This window comes from Rhineura floridana, chromosome 5 (genome assembly GCF_030035675.1).
Source record: "Rhineura floridana isolate rRhiFlo1 chromosome 5, rRhiFlo1.hap2, whole genome shotgun sequence".
Classification (NCBI taxonomy): Eukaryota; Metazoa; Chordata; class Lepidosauria; order Squamata; family Rhineuridae; genus Rhineura; species Rhineura floridana.
Window position 1 is genome coordinate 181,952,017 of NC_084484.1, and position 27,955 is coordinate 181,979,971.

General features: G+C 44.4%; 1 protein-coding gene across 4 annotated transcripts in view; it reads right to left on the bottom strand.

Moving 5' to 3' along the window:
* GDPD5 (glycerophosphodiester phosphodiesterase domain containing 5) overlaps positions 1-27,955 on the bottom strand; it is a 208,004-nt gene that overhangs the window by 134,818 nt on the left and 45,231 nt on the right. Inside the window, exon 1 of one of the 4 annotated variants that reach the window (XM_061629054.1) lies at positions 15,591-15,676. The exons of the other annotated variants lie outside the window; for them this stretch is intronic. The gene's annotated coding sequence lies outside the window, so the exon portion shown is untranslated. Of the gene's footprint in view, positions 1-15,590; positions 15,677-27,955 lie in introns of those variants that run through there. 4 annotated transcript variants of the gene reach the window in all.

The following is a 27,955-nucleotide window of genomic DNA, read 5'->3' on the forward strand; positions in this document are numbered from 1 at the left end:
GAGTTGAAAAAGAGGAAGACCAAACAAGAGATGGATTGATTCCATAAAGCAAGCCACACACTGAACTTACAAGATCTGAACAGGGTGGTTCATGGCAGATGCTCTTGGAGGTCACTGATTCATAGGGTCGCCATGAGTTGTAATCGACTTGAAGGCATATAACAAGTACTCATATCTTTCCCTGCAGAGCTCAGCCACAGGGGAGTACTGAACAGACTGACCAAACACAGAGCACAATCTTCTGGGCCTACTGGCCAGTGCTTCGTGCTTAAAATTGGGGTAGACAGAAGGTCCCTGGATGACTTGCAGTAAGTACATCAAGAGACAAACATTTGCCAATTGTTTAAATCTGGTGTGGGGAACCTTTGGCCCTCCAGATGCTGCTAACCGATAACTCCCATCAGCCCCAGCAGGGCCACCAGCCAGGGGATGATAGGAGCTATAGTTCAACAACATCTGGAAGGCCAAAGGGTGCCCCACCCCTGGTGTAACTAATAGCAAACACCCACCAAAAAGGGCGCCCCTTGCCCAAATCCACCATCTCAGACCCCACGAATGGCAGGTGAGGCCTTGTTGGTGGTACCACCATCAGGGGCTGCCTGGCTGGCACTGACCTGTGACAGGGCCTCTTCAGTGGTGGCTCACCATTTGTGGAATGCCCTCCCTCAATGAAGTGCGTCTCTCTCCAACATTAATGACTTTTAGGAGGAATTTGAAGACATTCCTGTGTACCTCGGCATTTGAGAGCTGAAGGAGAGTGTTCCTGGCAACCTGGAGATCATTGGACGGAAGGATGTTTTTACCTGCAATTGTTTTTTAGAATGTTTTAAAACTGTGACTGTTTTTAGAATGCTTTTGTTGTTGTTGTTAAATTGCTTTGCTTGTCGCCCTGGACTCCTTCAGGATGAAGGGAGGGATATAAATTGAATAAACAATAAATTAGGGCATTGGGGCAACTGAAATGCTGATTTGTATGTTTTATATGCATGTTCCACCCCCTTGCCTCCATTTGGCACCTGGCTTCCATGGGTAGACCCCACAGGCCTGATATCTGCCTGCGCCTGGCTCTCGAGCAGGGGTTCCTTGGCCATTGGCCCTGCAGATGCCACTGGACTCAGAGATGAACAGGACTGATGGAAGCTGGAATCCAGCAACATCTGGAGAGCCACAGGTTCTTCATCTCTGCTCCAGAATATATTTCTGAATCTGCTGCAAGATCGTTCCTCAAGCAACGGAGCTGATATGGAAAAGGAGAGTCCTTAAATGGAAGGACACGTTTCAAAACTGCTGCTTTAGCCATACCATGCAGCTTGGCCTCTTGGACAGCAATGTGGAATGTCCAGATGTTGGACCCCAACTCTCATCAGCCCCAGCCAGCCTAGCCAGCAGCCAGGAATAATAGGAGACAGTGTCCAGGAACATCTGGAAGGCCACAAGTTCCCTTTCCCTGCTCCAGATCAGCTTTCTGTAACTTGGTGCCCTCCAGGTGTTTTGAACTAAAAGTCCCAGCCAGCTATGGTGTTTTGAACTAAAACTCCCAGCCAGCTATGGAGTTGTATTCGAAAACATCCAGAGAGCACCAGATCAGGCCTTCCTCGTGTGATTTCCCACTCAGCCCTCATCAACCTCATTGTGCTCCATCCTTCCTGCAATATGGGCACTGAGAACAGAGCAAAAAGTCCAAGTGTGGCCTTGCTAGGTAGTGCCAGATACAGCAGCCGTTTATTCATGAATTCCCTCTGGTCTTGGCAACAATTCCACATGGTTTGGAATTCCACCTCTAAATGCAACCCTGGCCACTTCAGACAGACTCATCCGTATGTCCAACCTGTTGTTCACTGTCTATTCTACTGACCAGGATTTTTACACTGCTTAGGTACTGTAAACCGCCCAGAGAGCTTTGGCTATGGGGCGGTGTATAAATACAATAAATAAACAAACAAATAAATAAACAATCGTCAAAACCTCTAAGCGCTTTATGTAAAACCAATCTCTCTCCAAAGCACTTCTGCCTAGCTGGCTACCTCTGCCCCACCCCCAAAGAAAATCTTATCCTCATGCAGCAGCAGCAGCAGCTATATCCAACCCTTCCTCTCAAAAGAGTCCAGGGTGGAAAACACAGAATAGTAGAGTTGGAAGGGGCCTACAAGGCCATCAAGTCCAACCCCCTGCTCAATGTAGGAATCCAAATCAAAGCATTCCCAACAGATGGCTGTCTAGCTGTCTCTTGAAGGCCTCCAGAGTCAGAGTTACTTCTCTAGGTAATTGGTTCCATTGTCGTACCGCTCTGTTAGGAAGTTTTTCCTGCTGTTCAGTCGAAATCTGGGTTCTTGCAACTTGAGCCCATTATTCCGTGTCCTGCACTCTGGGACGATCAAGAAGAGATCCCGGCCCTCCTCTGTGTGGCAACATTTCATGTACTTGAAGAGTGCTATCACATCTCCCCTCTGCAAACAATTATGCATTTGTTCTGTTGCCATCTGCCTAACTCTCCCATTCACTGGGCTTTCATTGTCTGCCACCCTTGAAGCTCACACCCTATAATTCCTAAAAGGTGGGGAAGTGGTCTCCATGTAAAGCAAAATGTACTCTGCATGTGCTCTGAGGCACTTTTTACTTGGAAGAAGAAGAAGAAAGATCCTGGGCTCAAGGAAACCCCTGAAGATTATGAGAATTGATCGCAATCCATTTCCAAAACATCTGACTGGCAAGTCATATTAGGGAAAATGAGGGGTTAGGAAGAGAACTATTAAGGCCACTTGCAAATCCATTTCATCAGTAGCCATTTCATCTGCCTCTCACAAAGAGAAACCACAAGGGAATCATCAACTCGCTTAGTGGATGACTCCAATATCTCTTTAGTCAAAGTGCTTTCGAGCCATTTGGGTGGCGAGGGAGAGGGATGCTCTTTATTACCCTGAAATCTTCACCGAGTCCAGTGCACAGCCTGCCCTCCCCCAGGTTATATTTTTTTTCCTGGTTTTCCCACAGCTGGGCCCAAATCACATTACGCATTTTGCCAGCTCACACCAGGTAACGCTGAATACCCCATGAACAAATAAAAAGATACACACTCCGGCTGTCTCCAAAATTTACCAGCAAGGGTCCCCTTTTTCTGGTACCTACCCCCACCATACCCGCCCAGTAAATCAATGCCCCTATTTAGTCTTTTGGGAAGGTTTTTGTTTGTTTGAAAATTACTAAAGTGCCTAACTGCCTATCCAAACAATAAACCTGTATGCAAGTTGTAGTTATTCTGTAATATAGTGCAAACAAATCCATTATGACCTCGAACAATTTTGAAGGTAAGACACCCTCTCTCTCTCTCTCTCTCTCTCTCTCACACACACACACACACACACACACACACACACACACACGCAGATGACTTTGTTACAGGCAGCTTATTATGCCTGCTTCATGAGTGAATGCCAAATTTTTAATCACTGGGTTATTTTTATTTTAACCTCCTTCCATTTCATCATCTTGTTTTCATTTTGTGTTTTGACATTTTTGCAAACCACCTAGAAGCTACTGCAAAAAAGCAAGGGTGGAGGGTTATAAATACCTAACACACGCATACACAGCATGTCCACGGCTGGGGTGGGTGGGCAGTTTGCCTCTGAATACCAGATGCTGGTAGGCCCTGGAGGGAAGAGTGCTCTTGCACTCGGGTCCTTCTTGAGGGCTTCCTACAAGCATCCAGCTGGCCGTGGTGAGGACAGGATGCTGGATTAGACAGGCCACTGGTCTGATCCAGTAGCCAGGCTCTACTTATGTTCTTATACAGTGGATGGTAAGAGCCTTCAGTAACGTCCAGGATATCATTGTGTGCTGCAGCAAAAACAAGAGACTCTCAGGGCACAACATTTATTAGTCTTGTAAGGTCCCGCAAGCCTCTGTGCTGAGGGAGAGGAGCGAGCTATTGTTAAAGCCTTTGCAATGAATAAAGACCTATTCAAAAGCATTCCTCTAACTCACCTGCTATGGAAATGCCCAGTAATCAATCCCTTCTGGAAGGAAGTACAGGCTAGAATTAACTTGGTTCTGGACAAATCCCTTTTAATAGGAGACACCAACCCAATAATCGGCTACATCCCCACCAGGTGGGAGCTATCAAAAGGACAAGAAGGATGGTATCACTGAGCGACACGGACAACAAAACAAGTTGCCCTTCAATGTGGGAAAGCTCAGACCACACCAAGCACAGAAAACTGGATAGAAGACCTCTGCAACTTGCAGCCCATGAGGAAATTATGCTGTATCAACCACATAAAAAGTCAAACATCCAAGAGATTTGGAGTGCGTTTTTGGAACTCTTCATCAAGTAAAACCTACAACTAGAAGAAGTGGGAGGCACAAAACCGTCCAGAAGCAGATCCTTCTCCAAATCAAGAGTTGCTAATCTGGGATCCCAGCAAAGCCTTAACATTCATATATTGTAACCCTTATCTGAGCTTACGGATCTGAACATTGCATAACACATTAAACAACCAATCATGAGAAATGGAAAATGTATGTAAAGAAACAGAAAAGGACGTGAGGGCAAAGGGAGATGGGAAGGGATGGGGGGGGAAGAAACAAAGGATCGTATCGTTTTATGGTAATAATGTTAAAACCCTAATAAACTATGCATTTAAAAAAAGCATTCCTCTTCCAAGAAATGTTTGGCAAGGTACAACAGCAAACATTGTGCTATTGTATTGTGGGGAAAGGCCATAGTCTGGTGGCAGAACATCTGCTTTGGATGCCGAAGGTCCCAGGTTCAATTTCCTGCAACTCCAGGTAGGATTATTTATTTATTTATTAAATTTATATCCCACCCTTCCTCCTGGTGAGAGCCAGTGTGGTGTAGCGGTTAAGGTGCTGGCAACTGGATTGGTTGGGGCCACTGATTACAACTGCCCTATCTCTATGATAAACTGCTGTGTTTTGAAGGCCTTCTGAATGCTTACAATTAGGGGAAGATTAACAGAAGAGTGAGAGCTAGTGTGGCACAGTGGTTAGAGTGCTAGACTATGACCTGGGAGACCAGGGTTCAAATCCCCGCACAGCCACGAAGCTCACTGGGTGACCTTGGGCCAGTCACTGACTCTCAGCCTCAGAGGGAGGCAATGGTAAACCACCTCTGAATACCGCTTACTGTGAAAACCCTATTTGTAGGGTCGCCATAAGTCGGGATCGACTTAAGGCAGCCCATTTCCATTTTTGCTCCCTCTAGGAGCCCTTTTAATATATTAAAATGAAACTTCTTATTTATTAAAGTAAATAAATAATTGGGAATGCCCCCTGTCTGAAACCCTGGAGAGCTGCTGCCAGTTAGTGTAGGCAATACTGAGCTAGATGGACCAATGGTCTGACCCAGGATAAGAAAGCTTCCTATGTTCCCATTTACTTAAACGCAAGGTTTGGCCCTTTTAATGTGTCTGAATTTGCCACACAAAGCAAATGTCCCAAGGCTAGCAGCTTTAAAAAAAGGTAAAGGTGTCCCCGCACTTGTAGTGCGGCGTTTACTAGGCAGACCGTTTATATGGGGTGGGATTGCCAGTTCCTTCCCCAGCCTTTCTTTACCCCCCAGCATATGCCGGGTACTCATTTTACTGACCACAGATGGATGGAAGGCTGAGTGGACCTCGACCCCTTTTTACCGGACATCTGACTTCCTCCTTTCATTGGAATCGAACTCTGGCCGTGAGCAGAGCTTTGGCTGCGTTACCGCCGCTTACCACTCTGCGCCACGGATATGCTTTAGGTCTGGCATATTTTAGGAAGCTGCCTTTTCAAACCCTCAGCCAAACTAGCTCAGGATTGTCCATAATTCAAAGTGCTGGTTTTGACCTATAAAGCCTTACACGGCATGGGACCGCAATACCTGGTGGAGCGCCTCTCCCAATATGAAACTACCCGTACACTGCGCTCAACATCTAAGGCCCTCCTCCGAGTACCATCCCATCGAGAAGCTCGGAGGGTGGTGACTAGAAATAGGGCCTTTTCGGTTGTGGCTCCTGAACTATGGAATGGTCTCGTCGATGAGGTGCACCTGGCGCCGACGCTGCTAACTTTTCGGCGCCAGGTGAAAACCTTTTTATATTCCCAGGCATTTTAATGCGTATTATTATATGTATTGTTGTATTTTGCTACTGTTTGATTATTTTTGTTTACCTTTGTTGGTTTGATTCTATTGTTTTATTGTATTTATATATTCCTGATTGCTTTATTTTATGTACACCGCCCAGAGAGCCCTTGGGCTTAGGGCGGTATATAAATTAAATTCAATAAATTAAATAAATTAAATAAATAATGGCTGTCCAGTGTTTCATCCAAGACTCTTCCTCAGCCCTTCCTGGAGATGCTGAGGATTGCAAGTGGGACTTTCTGCATGCAATGCAGATGCTCTACAAGTGAGTCACAGACCTTCCCCTAGAATGCAATTATTATTCCTCCGTCAGGGCAATAGGAATGCTGCAGTTCCCTAGAAGAATAGCCACAGAGTGTCATAAGGAACGGAATTGTGCTTCCTGGAAATCGTGACTTTTGCTTGTTTTAAAAAGCAAGTTTCTAGCCTTTATGGTTCCAAAACTATATTTTATTTTGCTTATGAATCACTTCCCATGAAAACATCCCCAAGCAATTTAACAAGGAGAATAACAAAATGCGCTTGAAGACTCATGAGGCTGCACCTGCTGAAATCGCAGAAGCTGGAGAAGTTGCTGAATGGGATTTCAATCGGTCAAAGGATGTTTCTGCAGCTCCCTTCTCCACCCACTCAACTACCCCAGCCCCAGGCCAGCAGAAGAACCGTGGAGAGTTATGCACAAACAGCAACATTATGAGCCTTTGCACAAGTTAGACAAGACACACAGCTCTTTTCCCAGGTTTGCAGTTGCTTGAGCAGAACATTGCAATTTAGGCCTGTTCACTGGCCACTGCAGTTGAAGAATTCCAACACTCAGGCGTCTGAGATATTGTTCTCCTGGATGTGAAACGTGATGCAAATGAAGTCCATTGCCACACATTTCAACTGCAGACACAAGATTTTGTTAATAACAAACTTGGCTGTGCTGGCAATATTTTATATCAGGTTGTTATGCCTCTGTTGTGCCATTTTATTATCTTTGACTGCTGTGAAGCCTTTGAGTGTAATAAAAATGAACTGGCCAACACTTAGCTCGCATACATTTATTCGACTCCAGAGTTCATCCTGGCTGCAGATAAAACTGCTCCTTTTTAAAATCATTTTTGTTCCCTCCTAGCAGGAAAATATAGCAAAGGTGTATAGGCAATTCACTCTTGGACCAACAACGGAAAGGTTTTTTTACTGCTTCCTCTTCCTATCAGTATGCATGGCAGAAAACCTTCTGCTTTATTTTTTCCACTGAAAATTTCATAAAGTTATTGAGTAGCAACAAATAGATACCAAGTGCAAATATAGTATTAGACAGTTGCAATGGGTGGTATGCAAGGAAACATTTGCGCTCCAGAAGGTTGGGGGGGGGACTCAGAACAGGTTCAGGGAAGCCGAGGGGGCGGACAGGGAGAGGAGAGGAAGGAGAATCTCCTTTCCGCAGCCAAGAGTCCTGCTAGCGGATCTTTTCCATTGAATCCAACCCAATGTTAGACAGCTTCAAAGCTGTGTTTACTAAATACAACAAAAATGCTAAGTTGCATCACTCTCTAGACTCATCAGAAAATTTTTATACCTCTTTTTTTTAAAATAAACACCACAATCATATACAATTTAGCCTAATTTGGAATAATTTCCCCCCAGAAACCTTTCCAATTCAAAACCCACAGCTTAATTACTCACAGTAGCTGAGACATGTGGATCGTGTGGGTCAGTGACATAGGTCCTTCTCACACAAATGTTGGCCTACCCCTGAGGCTCTGATGGAACCTTGGAAGGAACCTTTTAATTGGCCCCATCCATGTGGCTTCAAGATCGATTGACTGACTGACTGATTGATTGATTACATTTATCTACCTCCCCATAGCCAAAGCTCTCTGGGCGGTTCCCAGCAATTAAAAGCAATAAAAACAAATATACAAATTTTAAAACACAAAAACAATTTAAAAACACAATTAAAAAATGTAAAAACAATTTAAAAACACATGCTAACACATCCTTACTGGAGCAGCATCGGGCCACATCACAAGCAATTCATGCTTACAGTGCTGCTGAGAAAGCAGCTTTGAATCTGACAAGTCACCGGTAGCCATAGGTAACCGAGAATTCCATGCAGGCAAGCGAGTGGGCTGGTGGAAGAGGGGCAGATCTCTCCACCGTTCCCCTGCCACTCCATTGAAGCTGCCCTGTACAGAGACATACTGTCTACACTGACTGGCAGCAGCTCTTCAAGTTTTCAGACAGGAGACATTCCCACACCTATTTGGAGATGTCAGGGATCGAACCGGGGATTTTCTGCATGCAAAGGAGGAATAGATCATCTGCCAAGAGCGAGCTTCCCTTCTCTTGCAGCCAGCAGGCAGATGCAGGCTGTTAGCTTCTTCACATACTGGTAAAAAAAAAAAAAGGAGACTAGTAACTTTTGTGGTCTTTTTTTACAAGCTCATGTCACAGAATCATAGAATAGAGTTGAAAGGTGCTTATAAGACTATCAAGTTCAACCCCCTGCTGAATGCAGGATATTCCCAATCTAAAGTGGGGGGGGAAACAGGCCCAGTATCCTCTCTGCTATTGGGACTAAACCAATTTCAAACCAAGGGTTGTATCCTACTAATTTCTATGCAGAGCACACCCACTAAAATTAATGACCCCAAGTAAATCATGTCCATTAATTTCAATGGGTCTACTCCAAGGATGGAGACAATCCCAAGGGCTGAAAAAAGCCCGATTTAAGTAAAACAAAGGGGATTATATTTTGTGTGTATAAAATCTCTTGAATCCCGATTTGCCGGGTATACACAACCCCACCAGCTTGCCACAGACTGCAGGGCCGTGGCATGCCTAGATGATCATACAAAGAGCCCCCTCTCTCTGCATGCAGCATGGATATATTTTAGCTGCTGGTGCAGAAGATGCTTTTTGACCTTTTGTTCTGGCTAAAGCTTAAGACAAGGTTAAGTGTGTGTTTGTTAATTAAAGGCTCTTTAGCTGCACACACATAGTCATTTGTCCACCTATTAGCTTTTGGCCTGACAGCTTAGCAAGAAACAAATAAAATCAGGGAGGAGATGAGAAAGTAATTATGTAAAGAATTTCTCATTAAAGGAGCTGTGGGAAAGTTCAGCTCCTCAGACCTATCAATGCTGCCCGGCTTAAAAAGTTCTGAACAACAGCAAGTGGACACAGAGTGGGGGAAAACGCCATCTGTTTGGATCTTCTGAAGGACGACGAGAACAGAGTTCTTTCCTGGAACTGCAACGCAGAACAGAAAGTTCAACGTCAATTCTAAAAGTTAAAAAAAAAAATCTTCAGGGGGAAAAAATTGCTGATTTTGCTTGAAAATGTTGCTGGGATTTTCTACACTGCCTTATAGATACCTGTTTTCAGAAGCAGTGCTTAGTACTAAAAAGCCTAACAACACAGGACTATGTCACAAATTTACATAAACTTTGCATATATCTATGAACATTACCAGTAGTATCTTTAAACAAAGAGTGTCTGATGAAGCAGAACAAACTGACATAACTGCCCTCATATCCTCAGGAACAGTGAAATGGCTAGCCAGTGTATAACGTGAGCGCCAATATGCAAAATACCTGTCATTCCCCATGACAATGGAATTATTTATTTGATTTATATCCCCGCCCTTCCTCCCAGTAGGAGCTCAGGGCGGCAATAAAATGAGATACAGAAGCTCATTTGGGCCAACTTTCAAAAGCGTGGGGGATAAACTCTGGCTCTTATTTGCAGGGCTTATTCTTCCCCAACCTTGTGCTTTCCAGATGTTTGTACTACACCTCCCATCATGCCTGATTATTAGTCATGCTGGCTGGGACCAGTTTAGTCCCTGCATTAAAAGTAACCTCAAGACTTGATTACTGCAGAGCACTTCATGTAGGGCTGCTTTTGAAGACAGTTTGAAAATTGCAGCAAGTGCAGAATTGTTGATATATGCCTTCAAGTCGATTACAACTTATGGCGACCCTACATATTAGTGACCTCCAATAGCCTCTGTCATGAACCACCTTGTTCAGATCCTGCAAGTTCAGGTCTGTGCTTCCCTTATGGAATCAATCCATCTCTTGTTTGGCCTTCCTCTTTTTCTACTCCCTTCTGTTTTTCCCAGCATTATTGTCTTTTCTAGTGGATCATGTCTTCTCATGATGTGTCCAAAGTATGATCACCTCAGTTTCATTATTTTAGCTTCTAGTGATAGTTCTGGTTTAGTTTGTTCTAACACCCAATTATTTGTCTTCTTCACAGTCCATCATATGCACAATGCTCTCCTCCAACACCACATTTCAAATGAGTTGATTTTTCTCTTATCCGCTTTTTTCACTGTCCAACTTTCACATCCATACGTAGAGGTCGAGAATACCATGGTCTGAATTATCCTGACTTTAGTATTCAGTGATACATCTTTGCATTTGAGGACCTTTTCTACTTCTCTCATAGCTGCCCTCCCCAGTCCTAGCCTTCTTCTAATTTCTTGATTATTGTCTCCATTTTGGTTAATGACTGTGCCAAGGTATTAATAATCCTTGACAAGTTCAATATCCTCGTTGTCAACTTCAAAGTTACATAAATCATCTGTTGTCATAGCCTTCTTAACATTCAGTTATAGTCCTGCTTTTCTGCTTTCCTCTTTAACTTTCATCAGCGTTCACTTCAGATCATGCCTGGTTTCTGCTAGTTGTATAGTGGTATATAAATGCTTTCAAAAATAAATATATCTCCCAACATGACTCTACATGGACCCTTTGCTCTTCTGTGGAAGCCTTCCTCCAAGCACCCCCTCTGCGTGAGGTTCAGGGGGTGAAGACGAGAGAGAAGCTTTCAGTTGTGGCTCCCTGCCTGTGAAATGTTCTCCCAAGTGAGGTCCACCTGGTGCCACCGTTAACATCCTTTTAAGAGACAGCATTTTTTTTTCCTAAAAAAACTTCCCTTTCCCAAGCATTTGACACTTTTGCTGGATGATATATTTTTCTGCCAAAGGACTGTCGTTGCTATTGTGGTTTGGCTGCTGTATTACTGGATGTGTTTATTTATTTATTACATTTATATACCGCCCCATATCTGAAGCTCTCTGGGCGGTTTACAGCAATTAAAAACAAATATACAAATTTTAAAACCCAAAAAAATTTAAAAACACAATTAAAAAAATTTAAAAACACTGATTTTTGTGTGGCTTCTATGGTAACATATTGTTCTCTTCCTCCCTCCCCCAATTTTATGTTATGCTTTTATGTTATGATAGAAGTGCATAAAATTATGTACGGCATGGAGAAAGCGGCACAGAGACGTTTTTCTTCCTCTCTCATCATAACACTAGAACTTGTAGACATCCATTGAAGCTGAATGTTGGAAGACTCCGGATACACAAAAGAAAGCGCTTCTTCACACAGAGCGCACAGTTAAACCGTAGGATTCGCTCCCACAAGAGGCAGTGACGGGCACCAACTTGGATGGCTTAAAAAAACGGATCAGACAAAATCATGGAGGAAAAGGCCATCAAAGGCTACTAGCCATGATGGCTTCACTCTCCCTCCGCAGTCAGAGGAAATATGCTACTCAATGCCACTTGCCGGAAACCACTGGAGAAATGAGTTGCTCTTGCTCTCTGGTCCTGCTTGGAGGCTTCCAATGGGCCACTGTGAGAACAGGATGCTGGGCTAGATGGGCCACTGGCCTGATCCAGCCGGCCCTTCTTATGTTTGGTAAGTCACTTACACGCAACTAATAGAGTCAATAAAACAACTATCAGTGACTATATCCTAACTGTTAGCTTCCACTGGTGAATCATCCACTAACCGCTCTAGAGTATTACAAGGGGCGGGTCATGTGTCCTACTTTACAGGGGACAGTCCTCTTTTTAAAGGGCTGTCCAATATAAAGAACCCTCAGAAGGGACAGCGGCAGAGGCCATGATGCTGTCCATCGGCAGTGAGCACTGGGACGCAGCAATTCCTATGTTGCTATCTAAACAAGCGTCTCCCTCAATATCAACTAGTAGCATAGTGGCAAATTCAGAAGTGCAGGGTCCCTTTCGCGATAGTCACAACCACAGACACCCTTTTTTCCTCCTGGGTTGAGAATGAGATCCTTGCTAATGCCTTCTCCCACAACAACAGACATCTCTAGGAGCCAATCAGCACAAGGGGGGTGTTAGCTATTGAAAAGAGTCTTCTCAATGGCTGACTCACCTCCTTTCACTCTGATCAGCTCCAATCAGCAGGAATGGACAAGGAAGCATATTAGAAGACTCTTCTCAGTGAGTAACACACTCCCTTTTCATGCTGATAGAATGCTGGAGACATAGGGACCCTGCTCCCAAAAAAGTAGGGGGACTAAGACCACCTGAGACCCTGGACGACTACACCCCCAAAATCAACCATTTGGGGAAGGGGCCATAGCTCAGCAGCAGAGCATCTGCCTTGCATGCAGAAGGTCCATCCCTGGCAGCATCTCTAGGTAGGGCAGGAAATGCCCTCTGCCTGAAACTCTGGAGAGCTGCTGCCAGTCAGTGTAGACAATACTGAGCTAGATGGACCAAGGGCCTAACTCAGTTTAAGGCAGCTTCCTCTCTTCCAAACTGAGCAGACACTCAGAACACAGTCTTATTCTCTACTTTGTGAAGACACATTGCTATGCAAATTATAGATATACTTATAGATATATACTTGCATCTATACATATGAAGTCACAAATTTTATGCAAAGCTGTGTCCTTTTTTTGTGATGCATAGGGGGGCTAACAAAGCAGTGGTTAAACACTGTTGTCCTCCCTTCCTAGGCAGTAGTCTAGGGGCAAATTCAGAAGTGCAGGATCCCTCCATGATAGTCACGCCACGCCCCCTTCTACGTTTATACAACCTTCTAAGATTATACAATAAAATCAGCTTTGAAGTCTCTTACTTTGTTTAGAGTTCTGTTGAATGATGAATGCAGGGTGAGGGTATGCATTTTCAAGGCTCAGCAAGAAGAATGAAGTGATAGCAGCTGAGAAGAGGCTTCTGGAAGTTAGCACAGTCCCCTTTCAGGCCGATTGGTTCATAGGATGCCGGAGACATAGAGACTCTCCTGGGACCCTGCTTAAAAAATGGAAGGGCTCTACGCCCTTCCACGGCCCCAGACGACTGCACCCATGCAGGACATGGACAGCAAAAGCCATTCGTCTAAAAGTGTGAGAACCCCAGAAGTTGTTTCTGGTCAGGCTAACGAACTGTTCGTTAGTGATGCTGAACCAGACAGGAAACTGTGCTTCATTTCAAAACCAAGACAAAAGGAAACTAAAGTAGATACAGTGGCCGGGGGGGGGGGGGGAGAACACAACAAAGCAATGCCACACTCTTAAGTTATATACATCCGGTGGATTTCAGCATACCAAATTTCAACTTTTTAAACATATATTTAAATAGTTATATTCGTCCTTAGCGTTAAAAAGACACAACCGTGAAATCACACAAAAATGCTATGTTTTTAATGGTTTTGACTGTATTTTTTTCTTTGTTGTAAAACCGCTTTGATGTTTTTTTAAAAAATGAAATAACGGTACCCAAACGTATTTATAAGCAAATAAATATAATGGCAATAATACAATGCATTTTTCTAAAAATAGAGATATAAAAATAATTTAATATACCAATTTACCTAATTATCAGTGCCATGGCTATTTAATAATGTTACAAATCTCAGAATAAGACTAAATATCAGGAACACCAATAACCACCTTCCAAATCTGCCTGCTGTTAAACTGCAATCTTATTTTCTTAAACACTCCTTAGCATTTCAACTTTCTAGCTAGTGGGGTAAAGACTTCTCTTTTATCTGCCTTTTTTCGGTTACAGACAGTGTCCAAAATGTGTCAAATGTTTTGGCATTTATCACCAATATCTAAGATTTGAAGAGGTCCTGAGAAAATTCTGACATTTCACCTATCAAGAGCCTTCAAATTTCATCCCCCTTTCCACCATCCACAGCGAAGGATATTTAGCCTAAAATCTTAAGAAGGCCCAGCAAAAGTCAATATTCACCATATCTCTGGTGTTTGCTGCAAAATCCATACACCACCCTTACAAGCTAAGTCCAAGCTAACTAAGGCTGCATCTACACCATACATTTAAAGCACATGGCTTCCCTCCCAAAGAATCCTGGGAACTGTAGCGTGTTATGGGTACTAGGAATTGTAGCTCAGTGAGGGGTAAACTATAGTTCCTGGGATTCTTTGGGGAAAATCATAAGCTTTAAACGTATGATGTGGGCACAGCCAGAAAGAGATCTCCAGGCTCAAATGCCCTGCTGCTTGGATACTTGGACAGGCAATGCCATGTAGCCATTTGGAATATTTTTCTAGTTCTTCTCCAGGGACTTGTCTGAAGCCTTGAATTGCACCCAGAAGACGTCAATTGTCAGGTTATTGGGGAAACAGTGGGGGGGGTTTCCAGGTCTAACAAACTGGATAATTAACACATAAAGGGGCAGAGCCATAGCTCAGTGGCAGCATGCTTTGAGTGCAGAAGGTCCCTGGATTGAATCCTAGGCATCTCCGGTTAGGGCTAGGAACATCCCCTTCGTTAGACCACTGAGAGATGCTGCCAATCAGCAAAGCTAGTACTGAACTAGATAGACCAAGAGCCCAAATGCTTCCACTGTTTGTTATTTATTTATTTTAAACATTTAGATACTGCTTACATGTACAGAATGTTCCACATGCTGAACCAAACTGTGGCCTGCAGACCACCAGTGGTCCGTGAGCTTCGTCCAAGCGGCCCACGGTATGTCTGTGAAGAACGCTAGCAACCTGATAGAATTCTATGGAATTCAAACTGTCATGGAATGAAATGCAATACAAGAAATACAAAAAGCAATAAAAACAATCTTTAAAAATCATACCGCATCCGGCACAGCGCATGAAAATATGAGTCAGTGGTCCACCAAGATCCTTAGCAATTTGCAAGAGGTCCACGGGGAAAAAAAGTTTAGGAACCACCGCAATAGAGTTTTGGAATTGCACTGCTTGGATTGCAGCCCCCACATGCCACAGAGCAAAATACTTTTGAAATTTGGGGGGGGGGTGATTTCATAAGGAGTTTGTGATATGGCACAGGGAAGGGACCTGCCGTTCAGAGAAAAGAAGTCAACAATACCATTGGCCATGCCCAAGGCTTTTGGCCAGCTGCCCCAAACCAGGGCCCTCTAGACATTTTGGACTTCAACTCCCATTAGCCCCAGCTAGCAGGTACTGGGAATGCAGATTTAGGCATCTCTAACATAGATTGTTGGATCCCAGGCAGGGTTACAAAACAGCTGCTTTTTTCCCCCTTCTGCCCAGCAAAGAGATTCCAGGCTTTGTAAAAACACTTTTAAAAATGACCCATTTATTCCCCTTTCTGCATGCAGAGAGCCTGCCATGTTAGGGCAGCAATGAACGGGTTGAAACAACAGCACCTATTGTCGTAGGAAAATACCTCGTGTCCCAGACGCATATCTCAAACCAGCTGCAACTTCCATTCAGAACTGGCTGGGCTATAAAAACTGAAGAGCGATTAACGGCATAGATGCTAATTACAGGATGTAAACATTGCCCCAGCATGACATCAAATATTTGCAAGTCAGTGCCTTCTGAAATCCACAACGGAAGCTGCAGATCAGCTGCCCCTCTCAAAATAAAAAAGCTGCTGGTGTTTGGTTTTAAAAAAAAAAAAAGTGTTGCAAGTTGCTCTTTGGATATCCAAAGTGACCTTCTCTCTCCCCACTACTGAATAGTTTTGCTTGCTGTCTGAAAACTACTGGCTTTATTACAGCCTTTAATAGCTTGGGCCCCATCTGCATTATACATTTAAAGCAGCATCATAATGCTTTCAACAGTCATGGTTAACCCCCCCCCCAAAAAAAAATCCTGGGAAGTATAGTTTGTTAAGGGTGCTGAGAGTTAGGCGCTGAGAGTTATTAGGAGACCTCTATTCCCCTCACAGAGCTACAATTCCTAGAGTTCTCCAGGAAGAGGGATTGATTGTTAAACCACTATGAAAACTGTAGCTCTGTGAGGGGAAGAGGGCTCTCCTCACAACTCTCAGCATCCTTAGCAAACTACAGTTCCCAGATTTTTGGGGGGAAGCCATGACAGTTTAAAGTGGTATCATAGCACTTTAAATGTGCATTGCAGATGGAGCCTAAGTTAGTGGAATTTTCAGGCGGGATCTACTCGTCAGGGTGCAGGCGGCTGAAATCAGTGTTCATCTGTTGAATGTTTGCTTATTAATTGCCCTACTTCAGTAAGAGGAAGTTCTCAAGATTTAGAAAAGAGCTCCCATTCTACAAAATCTGCTCAGATGAGAAGAGTAACCTGACAGCACCCAAATCATGCAAAACTGTCCTTTTCCTTTCATAAACTGACAAAAATAAAAGTATGTCGTCTCTACTCCTATGTTACAACGGCTCACACATGTGGAGGGGTGGGTGTGAGAATGGGCCAGTATTAGTTGGGATGGGAGAAAAATGAGATTCAGTTTGGAAAGGCGAACCCAGCTAATGCGTACTTCTCAGACCAATATGCAAAATGAAACACAGCCACCCTTTGAAATTCACACTTTTCTGAATTTTGCAGTGGAGTTTTCCAGCCCAATGTGTACAAAAATGTGTGGAAAAATGGAAATGGACTGCCTTCAAGTCGATCCCGACTTATGGTGACCCTATGAATAGAGTTTTCATGGTAAGCGGTTTTCAGAGGGGGCTTACCATTGCCTTCCTCTGAACTTACAGAAACTATTGGAGGTCGCTGATTCATACAGTCACTTAAGTCGTGATCGACTTGAAGGCAGATAACAACAAAGATTTCCCTACATGCGGTCTTAAACGCTAGAACAGAAAGCACCTTTGAAACATCATAGGAACCTGCCTTACACTAGAGTCTATCTAGCTCAGTATTGTCTACACTGACTGGCAGCGGCTCTCCAGGGTTTCAGGCAGGCAGCCTTTCCCAGCCCTACCTGGGGATGCTGGGGATTGAACCTGGATCCTTCTCCATGGAAGGTGGATGCTCTACCACTGAGCCACGGCCCTTCTCTCAACCGGGAACATTGCGGACATTGGGAAAGGTCCATCTGGCCCTCTTAAGGCCCCATAAAGCTTTAGTAGAAAAACCAACAGAAACTCTCTCCTACCTCAGCTGGTTATTTACACGGGACAAAAGCACCAAGCAGACGCTGCACAGATGCCCACCTTTGAGAGCGTCCACAACAAGGTAGAGAGAGAAAACAAACCCAAGCAAAACATGGTGTACAGCAGGAGCTACAAAACACATGGCACCCTCAGGAAGGGCTGAGCAGTGACCCCTTGCCCCGGGCCTCCCCTTAAAATATTAACGCTCTGAGCAGTGCCATTTCAAATGTCCCACAATGCCGACAGTGTAGCATCACTCGACAGCAGAGTGGCCACTCGCTTGGGTGGCTTTAGAAGAGGATTGGACAAACTCATGCTCAACAGCAATCCCAAGATCCTTCTCGCATGTTTTATTGCTGAGCCAAGTATCCCCCATCTTATAACAGTGCATTTGGTTTCTTTTTCCTGAGTGTAGAACTTTGCATTTATCCCTGTTGAATTTCATTCTGTTGTTTTCAGCCCAATGCTCCAGCCTATCAAGGTCCCTTTGAATTTTCTTTCTGTCTTCCATGGTATTAGCTGTGCCCCCCCCAATTTTAGTTAAAGGTGAGTCAGAGGCAACATTATCCAAGCAAATAAAATTATGCATGGCGTGGGAAAAGTGGACAGAAACGTTTCTCTCCCTCTCTCATAACACTAGAACTTGTGGACATGCCACGAAGCTGAGTGTTGGAAGATTCGGGAGAGACAAAAGAAAGTCCTTCGTCACTCAGCGCAGAGTTAAACTATGGAACTTACTCCCACAAGAGGCAGTGATGGCCACCAACTTGGATGGCTTTGGATTAGACAAATGCATGGAGGAAAAGGCTATTTTTAAAAAATTGTTTTAAATTTTTTAAATTGTGTTTTAAATTGTTTTTAAAAGATGTGTTTTAAATTTGTATATTTGTTTTTAATGTTTTTACTTGCTGTGAACCACCCAGAGAGCTTCGGCTATGGGGCGGTATATATATAAATAAATAAATAATCAATGGCTACTAGCCATGATGGCTTCGGTCTCCCTCCGCAGTCAGAGCCAATATGCTATTGACCCTTCTTTTGGCCTGCCGCAGGGCTCTTCTTATGACAGAAGAAAGGTAGGATACAAGTATGCATTTTATTTTATTTATGAAGAAATTTCTATTCCTCCTATTTCCTATGTCCTTCTCAGGGTAGCTTATAAAACACATTACAACTGCAACATCCTATAAAACAACGCATACAATAAAACGCAACTGTGGCAGAGACCACAGGGAAAACAGCAAAGTACTTAGCAAGACAAAAGAATAAAATGTCTTCACCAATGCTTTTTGCTGCCACCTGCGCTTCATGGGGCAAGTTGTTCCACGCTGTTGGTGCAGCCACTGAAAAGGCCCTTTCCTTCATCACTGTCAACTATGTCCGTCGATGAGGCACAAATGGGCCTTTCCCGATCTTAGGGGACAGGCTGGTTGGTATGGGAGATGATCCATTAGGTCAGGGGTAGCCAACGTGGGGCCCTCCAAATGTTCTTGAACTCCAACTCCCATCAGCCCCAGGCAGCATGGTCAGGGATTATGGGAACTGTAGTCCAGCAACATCTGAAGGGCTACACACTGGCTCCTCCTGCCTTAAGTATTCTGGATTCAAGCACGCAGGAACACAAGAAGCGGCTTCACACCATATCAGAACATTAGAATTCATATGGAATCAGAACAGTATCACACACACTGGCAGGCAGCAGCTCTCCAGGGTTTCAGACCTGGAACCCACTGGAAATAGAACTTGGCCAAACATGCAAAAAAAAAGGAAGCCAGCCAATACACGTTCTAGACCTTGCAGAAGTTGGATGACAAAAAGCTGGTGTTAACAGATGGCTTTTCCTTAGAGAAATTTAATGTTTAAGCGAATGAAAAGCTTTTTTAGGGAGAGTGGAATCCTGCTGGACCGTTGGAACTTCACCTTCTGTTTTGAAGAGCTGAGAGAAAACAGATGCTGATTTCCACCTGCAGCAAAGGGATGAAAGCAAACAACTCTTCGAGTCCTCTGAGTATAAGGCCATCAACAGCTACTATTTCTGGTCTCATTATTTTTCCTTCCTCCCCCCCCCCCCAGCACACAAGATGGTGAATTAAAATCTACTTCAAGCATGACGAGAAACTATTTTCCAACCAATAAATACCTTTAAGGGGGAAAAAGCTATAAGCTTGACCTTATGGGCCCCTTGGAAATTTTTCTGTGAAGTGGATCAATAATTTCCCCAACATTCATTTGTCTGGAAGAGTTTCCCACTTTTGCTATGAAGCTGTGATTTTCAAACTCCTTGCCTCAAAAGAATTCTGACCTCATCAAGGGTGCTTCCAGAGCACGGTCTCTAAGGGTACCCAGAAAATGCTCCTCTGTTGTAATGCTGCATGTGGAATTGCACCTTCCACTCATGAGTAGGAAAAGCCTTTGTGTGGGTGTGGGTGTGTACATTAGGGTTGCCAGGCTCAGGGCCAGAGAATGATTCTATATCTTTAAGAGAAGAGAAAATTCAGCCAAGTGCAGGTTTTCTTGCAGCACTGTAATGGGAAAAACCACAAGGTGGAATTCTCCCTTCCCCCTGCACAACTGTTAAAGATACGGAAGACCTCGTGGTTGCCAGGCCCAGCCTCCAAGACGATCTTTAAAAGTTGTGCAGGGGGAAGGAAGAATTCCACCTTCTGGTTTTTCCCATTACAGTGTTGCAAGAGGTGTGCCTGGCGCCAACACTGTTATCTTTTCGGCTCCAGGTTAAGACTTTTCTCTTCTCCCAGGCATTTTAGCATGTGTTTTTTAATTGTTTTTTTTAAAAAATGTGTTTTTAAATTTGTATATTTGTTTTTAATGTTTTAATTGTTGTAAACCACCCAGAGATCTTTGGCTATGGGGCGGTATACAAATGTAATAAATAAATAAATAAATAAATAAATTTAAGATACGCAGACGATACCATACTCTTAGCAGAAACCAGTAATGATTTGAAATGAATGCTGATAAATAATAATAATACTAATAATAATTTAATTTATATGTCGCCTATCTGGCCGATGGCCACTCTAGGCGACGTACAATTTAGTTGCAATAAATGCATCATAATAAAATACACATAAAATACATATAACAGTAAAACTATGAATAAAGAACAATAACAGTTCAGAGAATAGGCGATTAGTCCTAAAAAATTAACTCTCCCCGGAAGTCCCAAAGGCCTGTCTGAAGAGCCAGGTCTTCAAGGCCTGGCGGAATACATTCAGGGAAGGGGCATGCCGAAGATCAAACGGGAGGGAGTTCCAGAGAGTGGGGGCCGCCACTGAAAATGCCCTCTCCCTAGTCCCCACCAACCTAGCTATTTTAGTTGGTGGGACCGAGAGAAGGCCCTGAGTGGCTGATCTCATCGGGCGGCATAATTGGTGGCGCTGGAGGCGCTCCATCAGGTAAACTGGGCCGAAACCGTGTAGGGATTTAAAGGTTAATACCAACACCTTGAATTGAGCCCGGAAAACAACAGGAAGCCAGTGAAGATCAAACAACACTGGGGTGATATGTTCCCGGCGGCGACAATTTGTGAGTAGTCGAGCCACAGCATTTTGTATCAGTTGTAATTTCCGGACCGTTTTCAAGGGTAACCCCACGTAGAGCGCATTACAGTAGTCTAAACGAGAGGTAACCAGGGCATGTACTACCAGTGGGAGCTGATGAACAGGGAGGTAGGGTTGCAGCCTACGAATGAGGTGTAATTGATACCAAGCTGCCCGGCTCACTGCCGAAATCTGAGCCTCCATGGACAGCTTGGAATCAAGAACAACCCCAAGGCTGCGGACCTGGTCCTTTAGGGGCAGTCTCACCCCGTTGAACATCAGGTCAACATTTCCCAACCTTCCCCTGTCTCCCACAAGCAGCACCTCAGTCTTATCGGGATTTAACTTCAACCTGTTCCTTCCCATCCATCCACTCACGGATTCCAGACACTTGGACATGGTCTCCACAGCCAACTCTGGCAAAGATTTAAATGAGAGATAGAGCTGAGTGTCGTCCGCATATTGGTGACACTGCAGCCCAAATCTCCTAATGATTGCCGCCAGTGGCTTCATATAGATATTAAATAGCATGGGAGAGAGGATAGAGCCCTGTGGCACACCACAATCGAGAGGCAAGGGTCTGAAACCTCCTCCCCCAATGCTACCTGTTGATGCCTATCGGAGAGTGTCGGAAGGCAGAGCTGGGGTCCCAATCCCGGGGAGCTGGATCCCGGAGAGTTGGGAGAAGAGTATTCGGATGGATGGCAGAGGGAAGGGGGAGGAACTTCCCCCCTTTGGAGCGAAGACGAAACAGAGGAACTGCCAGTGATAAGGTCGCTTAGCAACGGGGAGCCTGAGCCCTCCCTGGACATTCTCACGCCTCCCCCTCTTTCAGGCTCAGAGCAAGAGAGGGAAGAGGGAGGGCTGCTCATAGCCAAAAAGCGGGGAGGCAGTTTACCATCAGCCCCTCCCCTATCCCCCATCCTGGAATCGGAAACTTCAGAAGAGGAGGGGGTGATGCTTCCCCCCTCACCGCGCACATGCAGACAGCTCAAAAAACAGGAGAGAAGGGGGGGAAGGCGGGCAGTACCTGAGGGGCAGTTAAGGAGGAGCGAAAGATTGCGCGCCCGTTTGGCCCCTTCTTAAAGAACAGGCGGGAAGAAGTCCCTTGCTCTGTCAACTTTCTCCCAATGCCGCAGGACCTGTATCCCTGTATTGATTCATGAGAAAACGCAGTCTTTGTTTGGACATTACCCTAATAAAACACGAATTAACTACAATCGTTGGTCTGGTTCCTGAGTCACACACTGGGCCTGACAGAGAGAAAGGAATGGAACCACTGCAATACAGTGCCTCCTATTCCCAATCCCTCCAGGCGATGTAGAAGGATACTGTGGTCAACAGTATCAAAAGCCGCTGAGAGATTGAGGAGGACAAGAAAGGTGAATTCTCCCCTATCTAATGCCCTCCTCATATCATCAACCAGAGCAACCAAGGCTGTTTCAGTTCCATGTCCAGTCCTGAAACCCGATTGGTATGGATCTAAATAATCCGTTTCATCCAAGTGTGTCGACAACTGATTAGCCACCACTCGCTCAATGACCTTGCCCAAGAATGGTAAATTCGAAATTGGGCAAAAGTTATTCAAAACCTGGGGATCCAAGGAGGACTTCTTTAAGATGGGCTTTACAATTGCCTCCTTGAGGGCTAATGGCATTACACCCTCCTTCAAGGATGCATTGACCACCGCCTTGATCCCCTCGCCCAGTTTCTCTTTGCAGCTCACGAGGAGCCACGATGGACAAGGATCATTTAGACAGGTGGTAGGCTTCACAGTCGAGAGCACCTTGTCCACATTCTCAGAAGGAAGAGGCCGAAACCGATCCCATTTGACTGGCTTGCAACTGGCCAACTCTGATTCATTCACTGCATCCACGGCGTACGGGATCGAGCTCCGTAAATGTTCGATTTTGTCAGCAAAGTTAAAGAGGAAAGCACAAAAGCAGGACTACAGCTGAACGTCAAAAAGACTAAAGTAATGACAACAGAAGATTGATGTCACTTTAAAGTTGACAATGAGGACATTGAACTTGTCAAGGATTATCAATATCTCGGCACAGTCATTAACCAAAATGGAGACAATAGTCAAGAAATCAGAAGAAGGCTAGGACGGGGTGGGGAAGCTATTAGAGAACTAGAAAAGGTCCTCCAATGCAAAGATGTATCACTGAACACTAAAGTCAGGATCATTCAGACCATGGTATTTCCCCATCTCTATGTAAGGATGTGAAAGTTGGACAGCGAGAAAAGTGGATAAGAGAAAAATCAACTCATTTGAAATGTGGTGTTGGAGGAGAGCTTTGCGCATACCATGGACTGCGAAAAAGACAAATAATTGGGTGTTAGAACAAATTAAACCAGAACTATCATTAGAAGCTAAAATGATGAAACTAAGATTATCATACTTATTGAGAAGACATGATTCACTAGAACAGACAATAATGCTGGGAAAAACAGAAGGGAATAGAAAAAGGGGAAGGCCAAACAAGAGATGGATTGATTCCATAAAGGAAGGCACAGACCTGAACTTACAAGATCTGAACAGGGTGGTTCATGGCGGATGCTCTTGGAGGTCACTGAATCATAGGGTCGCCATAAGTCGTAACTGACTTGAAGGCATGTAACAACAACAAAACTGCTTGGAAGATCTTGGGCTTCTAGTGAAAGAAAGAAAGAAAGAAAGAAAGAAAGAAAGAAAGAAAGAAAGAAAGAAAGAAAGAAAGAAAGAAAGAAAGAAAGAAATCTGCTCAGCCTGAGGTAGTCACCCCATAAAAAGTGAATGAACAGAAAGTGGCAATTTTAGGGTAAACACTAAATATCGAAGCATCTAACTTCTCTGGCGCAGAACACTGCAAACGATCTGAGGTTACACTGATGTCCTCACATGAACTGAGCAGGCATGCTAGACTCTACACAACACTCCCCTTGGGGCTCCGCCACATAGCAAGGGAAGATCAACAGCAGACTAGGCAAGCTGCCTTTCAGGGACACAATCCTGCCATGTGCTGGGTCTTCTAAGGAGCCCAAGCACAGTTCGAAAGCCACTGGCCCGGAGCATACAGCACTCTTTACAACAGTCTATGCAAATATGGCATTTCTGATCCAAATAAATACCTTGAAGTTCCTTTGTCAGTTATTCACCCATCCCCTAAGGATGGTGCCATGTGCAATGGTCCACGTGAAGTTGCTGTGTAAAACACTGGCCCCATAAATGCCCTCCCCACCCTCCCCGTAGCATTCAGCTCCACAAATGCAGGCTGCAGAGTACCTGGCATGAGAGTTCTCATCCCTGGGATTTTGCAAGAGCAACAACACGGTATATATCACACATTTCCGCATCATGATGGAGGAGGGGCAGGAGTAGCAAATGGAGAGCTTTCAACAGCATCTACACGTCAGCTGCAACATCCAGTTCCAGCTTAAGAAAGGTTTCTTCTTCCCGAGACTCCGCTGCCAGCTTTAATTTGGGTACCTCCAGAGATTCACATTCTAGGCTTGCCAATTTCAGCTAGATACCTCACCATTTTAAATTGGGAAATGCGGATGCCTTTAGAGAGACAGAGATTCCATCGCTATCCTTCACAGTCCTAGCTGCTATTTTCTTGAGCAGCTAAGGCCCCTTCTGCACTCTACATTTAAACAGAGTTTTAAAAAAGGATTTCCCTGGAAACAGGAACTGATTGCTAATCCACTATGGAGTCTCCAAACAACTCTCAGCACCCTTCACAAACGACAGCTCCCAGGATTCTTTGGAGGAAGCCAGGACTGCTTAAAGTAGCATGATACAGCTTTAAACGTAAAGTGCAGAGGGGGTCTAAGATGCTGTTGGGATCAGGGCCTCAGCTCTCCAAGTTGCTAAACCCCTAAGCCCCCTCCAACTGCCCCAGATCATGCTCAGCATCTCAGCTGAAGCAACTCTTCCCTTTGACCCACTGATGGGAGGTGGTGGCTTAACCACAACTAGCAGAGGCTCATCTTGGACAGGTCACCTCAGAGTTCATGAATACTTTGTTGTTGTTATGTGCCTCCAAGTCGACTACAACTTATGGCGACCCTATGAATCAGCGACCTCCAATAGCATCTGTCGTGAACCACCCTGTTCAGATCTTGTAAGTTATTAATAATTACTGCACACTTTCTCCGTTACAGGCAAGAGATCTTCCCCACGGTTGTGTGTGCCATAGCGCTGACTGAATACTACAAACTGCTTCCCTAAGTTGCCATTACTAAGGAAGAAGGTTGATCACCGCTGCACAAAACAGGAGAACAATTCAACCCAGATCCCAATATGGATCAAAAGAAATGCCCTCCTACAAAAGGCTATTAGAGAAGGGATGAGGAACTTCAGCTCTGGGGGCCGGATGTGGCTCTTCAGTCCCCACCAATTGGGCCTCTGAAACTTTCCCTGGCCATACAGCCTTCCCAGTTACACCCCTCACTAGCCCTAACCCAGCGGCATCACTAAGGGGGTGCGGGAGGTGTGGGCCGCACCCGGGTGACACCATGAGGGGGGTGACACCCAGAGCTGCCCCTAGGCAAGGTACCAGGAAGCGAGAGCTGCCCTGCCCGCGCTAACATGTGATGTGTGGGGGAAGAGCAGGGAAGGGCGTTGCCACGCTGGCTGGATCTCCCGCAGGGCAGGGCCTCAAGCAGCGTTGCAGCCGTTAGCAGGCAGGCTAGGCTAGAGCCTCAGCCTGCTGCACCACCACCACCAGGGGTGACTGTTTTGCACACCACGTGGAAGGGAAAGGCGAGTTTCGGAGCCGGCCAGTTGTTTAAGCGTGCGCTTAGCTTCCCCTTGAAATAAGTAAGAGCTGCATCGCCATCTTATCCATTTTTACTCAGGAGTAACCTCCACTGCTTTCATTCGGACTCAAAAGGCACAGGACTTTATCCTTAAAAGTTTATTTCACTGCAGTCTTATTACTTGGGAGCAAGTTCCATAGAACTCTAAGATTTGCTTCCGCATAAACATGCATATAGGATCGGGTTGTTTTCTCGATTCATTGCTGCGTTTTCTTACTCCTCCTTAACTTTCTTCGATTATTTTCTTCCCGATCAGAATTTAACTCCACCTCTTCTAAACGAGGTATATTTTCCCACAGCTTTTTTTTGTAAGATAGTCCTTTTTTTTCATTAACAGTAGGCAAAGTCCAAATCCATTTTCTCTTTGCTAAGCAAGGCCTTTGGCAAAAGAGAAAACAGCTAGCGTTGCAGATCTTACTGTATTCCTTCTTTCGTGTATGGTGTTTCTGCGAAAATATACTCCTAAATAACGAATCCAGCTCCTTAACAAAGTCTGTGCTAAGTGAGCTTGGAATAATTTTTAAACAAGTGGAAAAGGAGTCGAATGTTTATCATTTGCCATTGTATTCACGTATTTTAAAAACACACAATAATTCCCTTTTTTTAAAAAACAAATAAATCTGGGGGTGTATTTTATTTGAACAAAAGTTATATGAATGTATAAAAAATATTTTACTTTTTATATTTCACCTATCATATTCGGTTAAGAATAGTTTGTTTCTTATTTGAAAACGTGTGCTTATATTCTTATAAAAACAGAATATAATTTAAGGCATATTAGATGTATTCAGCGTTTATGTTTACTTTTCAAAATCTGTTCGTATTTGAATATTCCATAAGAAACTTCAGCCGCATCCTATGAGTGCTTACTCGGAAGTTAATTTCCACTGATTTCAATGTATCTCTCCCAGGTAAATAGGGGCTCCCCATAGAAATCAGGTAGGCTTACATCTGAGTGAACCTAGAACCGGACTGCAGGGGAATCTAGCCCTGTAGGCTGCAGTTCTATCGAGAAATCCTCTCTGAGTTCAGTGCAATGAGTAAAAGCCCCCAGGAGGGAATGAATTCCCTCTCAGGAGGATTTTACCTTGGGTGCAGCCAGTTTTAAAGGGTGAGAATCCAACCACAATAGGCAGAGGTTTCAGCAGCAGAGCTGCTCAGCTGGAGTTGGACTCACACAAACTGTTCTCTGTTAAGAGCTGGCTGTGCCTGTGCTGTGCCCCTAGATATTTCTGATGTTCTTCAAATTCTTCAAATTCCTAGGTCCATGGGGGTGACACCATGAGTTACCTCACTGGGCGACACCAACCCTAGTGACGCCACTGCCCTAACCTAACCTACTGTACAAAGGTAAAAGTCACATGCATTGCTCCGCCTACTTTTGCCTCTGACCCCGCCCACCACTGGCATGTGGCCCCTGGAAGACTGCCCAGATGGGAATGCGGCCCTCGGGCTGAAAAAGATTCCTCGCCCCTGGACGAGAGGGTCTAAATTTTAACCAGTTAGAGAAATTAAACAGAAATTTAAACCAAGAGGAAGGATGTTGCATAATCAACAGGGAAACACACTGACTGATGAATATGAAATAAAAGGAAGATGGAAGCAATACACTGAAGAACTCTATAAAAGAGATGCAAGGATGACAGATTCATTCATGGAGGAACCGTATGATGAAGAACCAGAAATTTTAGAATGCAAGGTGAAAACTGCTCTTAAAATACTTGGAAGAAACAAATCACCAGGAATAGATACCAATAGAGTAGCTACAAGTTACTGAGACTGAATCAGTCCAAATTTTGACAAAAATTTGTCAAGAAATATGGAAAACTAAACAATGGCCCACAGACTGGATTCCAATTCCAAAGAAAGGGGATCCCAGGGAATGCAGTAATTATCAAACTATTGCCTTAATATCCCATGGAAGTAAAGTCATGCTTAAGATTCTACAACAAAGGCTCTTACCATATATGGAGTGAGAAATGCCAGACATCCAAGCTGGATTTAGAAAGGGAAGAGGCACCAGAGATCATATTGCAAATGTACGTTGGATAATGGAACAGACCAAGGAATTTCAGAAGAAAATCACCCTGTGCTTTATAGATTACAGCAAAGCCTTTGACTGTGTAGATCATGAAAAACTATGGAATGCTTTAAAAGAAATGGGGGTGTCACAGCATCTGATTGTCCTGATGCGCAACCTGTACTCTGGACAAGAGGCTACTGTAAGGACAGAATATGGAGAAACCGATGGGTTCCCCATCAGAAAGGGTGTGAGACGGGTGTATTTTATCACTCTATTTGTTTAA